The following is a 7135-nucleotide window of genomic DNA, read 5'->3' on the forward strand; positions in this document are numbered from 1 at the left end:
TTATTCACAAATAGCCCAAAACAGATCAAGTTACATTTACGCCAATCAAATATTTAGTAAAAACACTCAGAAACAAAAAACTAAATCACCTTCAGTTATTGTACATGACTGCACCATTTCAATTTAAAAGTGGAAAGATCATTCATGGCATTATAAAAATTTAAGTTAATCAGTATTCTTGCTTTGAGTAAAGACCTAAAAGCCATAACCACATCATCATTGCACCCTTGCTAGTTTACTTTACTATACATCGCCAATTTCGCTTACCCAAAAATAAAATTCAGTAATTGAAACACAATAAATTTTTTCTGCGCATACTTGAAACCAAAGATAAAGGTTTCAGGAAAGAAACTCTCATTGAACTTGACACACATTTCTTGAACCAACACAAATAAAGTCTAAAACTGTACATGAAAGCATGAAAAACTGTTTCCTCTTGAAGGACAACCAGGGTTATAATTGGAATCCAAAACAGAAATAAAAGAATTAACCGCGATAGATTTCTCCATTGCAAATCCTGTTGTCTTTGATAATGGTGGCTTATATAACACTCTCCATTTAGGTTTTACATCATCACATAATTTAAAAACTGAACAACATGGGGTATCAACTCTTTTGTCAAGCATTTTCTTGTTAAACATCAGAACACACATCTTATACAAAACCCTTACTGTACAAGAAAAGAAATCAACAGAAAAATATTTTTCTTGTTTTAATAAAATACCTGAACATTCTTCAAAGAACGGTTGGATTGTCAAACGGGGCAAAGGGTCCTGTCTATCAGGAATATTACAGGTGCATCTCAATAAATTAGAATGTCGTGGAAAAGTTCATTTATTTCAGTAATTCAACTCAAATTGTGAAACTCGTGTATTAAATAAATTCAATGCACACAGACTGAAGTAGTTTAAGTCTTTGGTTCTTTTAATTGTGATGATTTTGGCTCACATTTAACGAAAACCTGAAAAAATGTCTTCCAGAATCAGCTTCTCTTCACTTCTAAGTGCCTCTGTCAGTTTAGATAAAAAACGAGTAATTGAGCAAATAGATCGGAGTCCCAGTCCTTTTGCAACAGCCTCTGTGTCCTTAAAATGAGGTCCAGTTAAAGACAGCAACTGGTCTTGGGAAGTTGTGGCCTAATGGTTAGAGAGTCGGACTCGTAACCCAAAGTTTGCGGGTTCGAGTCTCGTACCAGCAGGGATTGTAGGTGGGGGGTGAATGTACAGCGCTCTCTCTCACCTTCAATACCATGACTGAGGTGCCCTTGAGCAAGGCACCGAACCCCCAACTGCTCCCCGGGCGCCGCAGCAAAAATGGCTACCCACTGCTCCGGGTGTGTGTTCACTGCTGTATGTGTGCACTTTGAATGGGTAAATGCAGAGCACTAATTCTGAGTATACTTGGCCACATGTCACGTCACTTTCACTTTCACAAAAACTCCTGAATTTTGTAGCGCCTTGCTGAAACCCGGTAAAAAAGTGGAAGAAGAAATGTCCAGTCTTGTCTTGCAGATTAGAGGCTCCTTTAATAACCAGTAAATTGAATGAAAATTCTCAGTATTTTGGATGTGAAAAAAACTCCACACTTTAAAAAGATTCTGATAAAAAAAAGAGGCAGCTGTGAGAGGTTCAAACTCTTGGGGTCCATCAGAAACCGAGCTCTATCCAGAGCAAAATTTCCAACAATCTGCAGTATAATGCAAATTATAGCTCTCCAGCTTTCTCTACAGTCACTGGTCCATCTAGACATCTTTGTATAAAATGTAACCGGAAAGTTGCAATCCTGCTCTGTAAATGAATTAAACCTTGATCGCCTTCCTCTTTAGGTAAATACAATATGCTCTGTGGGATCCAATGAAGTTTGTCCCAAAAGAAATCAACAAAGACCGCTTGAATTTCAGCCATCAATTTTGCAGGGGGGTCAATACATGCCAGTCTATGCCATAAAAGTGAAGCAACCGAGTTATTGACAATAAGTGTTCGACCTCTAAAGGACATGTTAGGTAAAAGCCATTTCCATTTGTCTAGATGACCTCTAACTTTCTGTAACATTCCATCCCAGTTTTTTTGTGAAACACTGTCATCTCCTAAAAACACTCCAAGATATCTTATGCCCCATCTACTCCAACATAAACCTTCAGGTAGAGTTGGTTTTCCATCGATCCAATCTCCTAATAACAAAGCATCACTTTTCTTCCAATTAACCTTTGCTGAAGACCATTTTCCAAATTCCTCTATTAATTTCGATAGGACATGTATATTGTCTTGTTTATTGATTATTATTATTATAACGTCATCAGCATAGGCTGCTAAACAAAAATTCAGATCACACCGTGGTACTCTTAACCCTTCCAAACTCTTCCTAATTTGCTGGAGTAGTGGTTTAATAGCAATAGAATATAACATACCTGACAATGAACATCCTTGTCTAATTCCCCTATTAACCTTGAATGGAGCACATAAGCCACCATTAATCTTAACTACACTCTCTCAATGTCACTATAAAGAATTTTTAGCATACTTAAATTTTTTTCATGGAAACCGAAGACTTCCAAGCTATTCGATAAATATGAATGTTCCTGTCGAACGCTTGTTCTTGATCTAAGGACAACAGACTGCATTTGATATCAAGTAGTTTAGAAACCTGTATATTATCCCTAATAAAAGAAATATCGTCAAAAATTGACTTACAAGGTACACAGTAAGACTGATCCGGATGGATCACCTGTCCCATTACCTTAGCCAACCTGATTGCCAATGTTTCTGAAAGTAATTTGTAATCACTGCATAAAAGTGAGATCGGCCTCCAATTTTTAATCTCAGTGACATCTCCTTGTTTTGGGAGATGAGTAACCACTGCTCTTCGGCAGCTCAATGGCAACCCACCATTGAGGGGTTGCCATTGAGCTGTGTCCATCATTGAACACCTCCAGCAGATCAACTCCAATCTCAGACCAGAAGGTTTTCAGAAAATCAACCGGCAGCCCATCCATACCTGGAGTTTTTCCAGACTCCATACTCTGGAGTGCTGTATAAAGCTCTCCTAAGGTCAGGTCACTTTCTTGGACTCCTCTGAGATTTTTGGAAGATTTTCTAGGAAAATATTTTCCCCCCAATCTTCAGGCTCAAGCTCACTTCCATACAGGGACTGGTAAAAACGCATTGCTTCTTCACGAATCTCTCTGGGATTGGATAACAAATTACCATCCTCAGAACGTGAGGCGTGAATTATGCACTTTTGTCCATTTTTCCTTTCATGGCCAAATAAATATTTCGAAGGTGCATCCATCTGATCAATGTTCAAAAATTCTGACCGGACCAGTGCCCCCTGTGTTTTATGATCTAGCAGGTCTTTAAATTCTGCTTTTTTCCTTAAAAAGGTTTCCAAACAATTAATATCACTTGAGGTCTGAGTCAGTTTCTGCAAATCTATTATTTGTTTTTCAAGCACTTCTAATGAGCGAGTTAAATCTTTTGTGACATTTCGAGTGTACTGCTGTGCAAACTGTTTTATTTGCACTGTTGGATTACAAATTTAAGAATCTGTTTAAAATATGCTGATACTATATTCTGACATAGCATCACATGAAAAACTAAGGTGAAGTACATTGTATTTAGCATTTAAGGTAAATTACATCAGACAAATGATTATCTTAAAGTGTAGTAAGAGGTTCCTGTCTGTTCCGGTTTCTCTTACTGTTAGTCAAATTAACCAAATTACTGAGAAAGTCACCTTTTGTTTGTAATGGCTCTTGGTGCCTCCGCCCCAGTCTTTGAGTAGTTATGCTGATTGGATTAGCACCTATGCATTTGAATGACACTGTTATGCTGATGAGATCAGGGCTGGAGAAATTCCAGTAACGGGCTGATTCCTGTATTGCATTTGCATGCTTTGTTTAGATTGTCGCCACCTGTACTGAATGAATCCCGCCCCCTTAAAATGTATATCAACTCTACTGTGCTGAGCTATAGTCAGACTTGGATGACTGCAGCGATGCACAGCGAGTCCTCAATAAAGAGTGACTTCTGTATGAAAGATATCCCAACGTCTCCTGGTTTCTGCTTCGACAAGGAAAAAGTTTCCTACAGCACCTTACCATAATCCCACCATTGTTGTAAAGATTTAAAATAAGACTTTGTCTTTTTGAAAACCTTCCAAAAAGCCTTAAATGATTCAATGAAAAAAATATAATTTAAAAGATTCGTATTAAAATGCCAATATGCACTTTTAGGTTTTACTGAATTTAAAATAAATTTACAACTCACCATGTTATGATCAGAAAATGGTAATGGTGTGATATAACATTTGTTAAACATGTTCAAATGGTGCTTAAAAACATAAAACCTGTCTAATCTGGCTAAAGATAAACAATTATCACGTGTGTGAGCCCATGTATATTGTCTCTCATTACCATTTAGAGCTCTCCAAACATAGATCATATTTTTCAATTAAATTAATTAAATGTTTACGCGAAGCCATGTGAGGTTCAACATGATTTCTGTCCATATCAAGTTCAGCACAATTAAAATCACCCCCTAAAAACAAAAACTCCTCAGTACAGCAATTTTTTAAAGTTGAACAGAGGGTATCTAAAAACAATCATCTTTCCACAAGTGCAGTTGGAGAATAACTACAAATAAGTCCAAAACAAAACTTTCATAAGTACCTCTAACTTTTAACAGTCTACCTTTAATAATCTCATTTACGTCATATGAAATTGGTTTAAAATTCCTACTAAACAAAATGGCAACTCCATCACTTAGAGTAGAACTGTGACTTTAAACAGGTATTCCACTGAATTATTTCATCCAATCAACAACATTATCTGAGCTACTATGTGTCTCTTGTAAAAAAGCTATATCTATACTTCTCTGTTCAATTTCTTCAAAAATGTTCACTCTTTTTTTAATTCTTTGCACCATTAACATTCAAAGAAGCAAGATGCACTTCACTCATTATAAAAAGGAATAGATACATCCTACAAAGCCAAAGAAGAAAGCTATTCCTAGTTTTCATAAACAGTATCATTATTTAGAGCAGCGGTTCTCAATTCCAGTCCTCGCGTACCCCCGCTCTGCATATTTTGCATGTCTCTCTTTGTTAACACACCTGATTCAGATCATCATCTCGTTAGAAGTGAGCTCCGTGCATGAACTGTGTTCCGATTGACATGGTCCCTACACAGTGTCCATTGTGCCATACTCCCTGAGCAGGGGAAGTCCGTTGAAGTTTACTTCACTTCGGAATATTCATTTACAGATTTGCGCTACGCCGCTGCCTACAGCATCTTCACACACATACGAAACTTACTAGAGAAGCGTGAAGTGGGACATAATATACCTCTGTAAATAAATACAATTTAAATTCACATCTCGCACACTTAAATGCCCTTTGTATGGAACATATACGCTCCCTTCAAACTGGAATCATGGAGGAATATCCGGTAATGTCCACTTCGCAGGGCACTTACAGTCAAATATAACAAACCTCTGAAGCAATAAGAGAAACATACAAAATGTGCAGAGCGGGGGTACGCGAGGACTAGAATTGAGAACCGCTGATTTAGAGCAATGCAGACGTTCCTCACAATTTTTTTTAATCTATAAACTTCTTTGTTGGTAAAGCAGTCCCTAGCCATCAAACTTTTTGCTCTATCAACAAATTGATTCAGATCAGGGAAATATTCTTGTACTTGTACTCTTATTTTTTGTTGAGGAACAATTTTATGTCCTCAAGTTCATAATTACGAGCAATGGGTTCACTTTGCGAGAGACTCACACTGCATTCAGAGGAATCGCTGTCACTCTCTGTGTCCTGCTTTTCATTACCTTGTAACTCGTCTGTTTTGCTTATTTTCGCATCTAGTGACTTGTTTTTCATTTTTCTTTTTTGAGGGGTCTTAAAAAGAAGCTGTTCTTTTTCCATTGTTAACTGTGCCTGCTCACAAATTTCATTAACAGCAACTTGCATCTGTTCATTGGTTGTACTTTCCTTTTGTTTATCTGTCAGAGAAACCAAACTCATTGAGTCATTAGAAACAGTTGCTGCGGGCATGTCATTAGGGACTGACTCAGTCTGCCCACACCGAGATGAAGCCGCTTCTGCCTCAATCTCCCCTGGAGCGTTTTCAACGGTCTCTGTCACAGCCGAGCCTTCTCCTGTCACCGCTACAGCAGCCTCCACTACACCGTTATCTTCGCTACCTTGCGCATTCTCATTCTCTTTTTCACCTTCAATATTTTTACTCGGGGCAGTTTCGAATTAAATGTCCCGTTTTTCTGCATCCAAAACACTTAATCTTTCCAGTAGTAAAAAAAATGGTGTAGCTGAAATCATCAATCCGAAAGTTAAGTGTTAAGTATAAATCAGCATCATCTAGGATGATCATGTAGACGAATCGCCTAAAAGAAACTATGTTTCAATAAAGGCGATTCGCTACTGATCGGTATCTTTTTTATTGGAGACACCAACTTGCCATAACGTGACAAAACTTGCGTTAAAATCTCATCACTCACAAAAGGTGGCACGTTAGATAGAGTTACTTTTTTGGCAGGTAAAGAAAGTGGGAGGACCGAAACAAATTCTCCTCCAACTACAATTCCCCGCTCTATCAAATCATTTGCTTTATCTACGCTATCCAGGAAAACCACAAGCGCATTATTCATCCTGGAAGTGGATAAAACAACCACCTCCCCAACAGCCAAGCAAAAGGATTCACTCACACCACTCTACACCACGTTCACACCACTCCGTCAACTCGCGCTCAACACCCACACCGGAAGTGAGAGAGACAGAAAGAGAGAGAGAGAGAGAGAGAGTTCAGTAATTTTAAAACTTTATGTGAGATGTAATTTCCAGAGGTGGACAAAGTACAAAACTCTATTGCTTGAGTGAAAGTACAAATACTGCTGCTCAAATATTACTCCATTACAAGTGAAAGTTGTAAAAACAGCAAGTAAAAGTACAGAAGTACTTGCTTTTAAAAGAACTTCATACCAAAAGTACATTGCCTTTAAGTCCATGCACTGTTTTATTATTTTTGTATCTCTGAAGCAACTTACACCTACTGAATACACTGACTAGCTTGTAGTATCTGTAACGTTTATTATTATTTATTAGCTCTAAAAAGGGGAAT

The sequence above is a fragment of the Sinocyclocheilus grahami genome, unplaced genomic scaffold (genome assembly GCF_001515645.1).
Source record: "Sinocyclocheilus grahami isolate Dianchi unplaced genomic scaffold, SAMN03320097.WGS_v1.1 scaffold1903.1, whole genome shotgun sequence".
Taxonomy (NCBI): domain Eukaryota; kingdom Metazoa; phylum Chordata; class Actinopteri; order Cypriniformes; family Cyprinidae; genus Sinocyclocheilus; species Sinocyclocheilus grahami.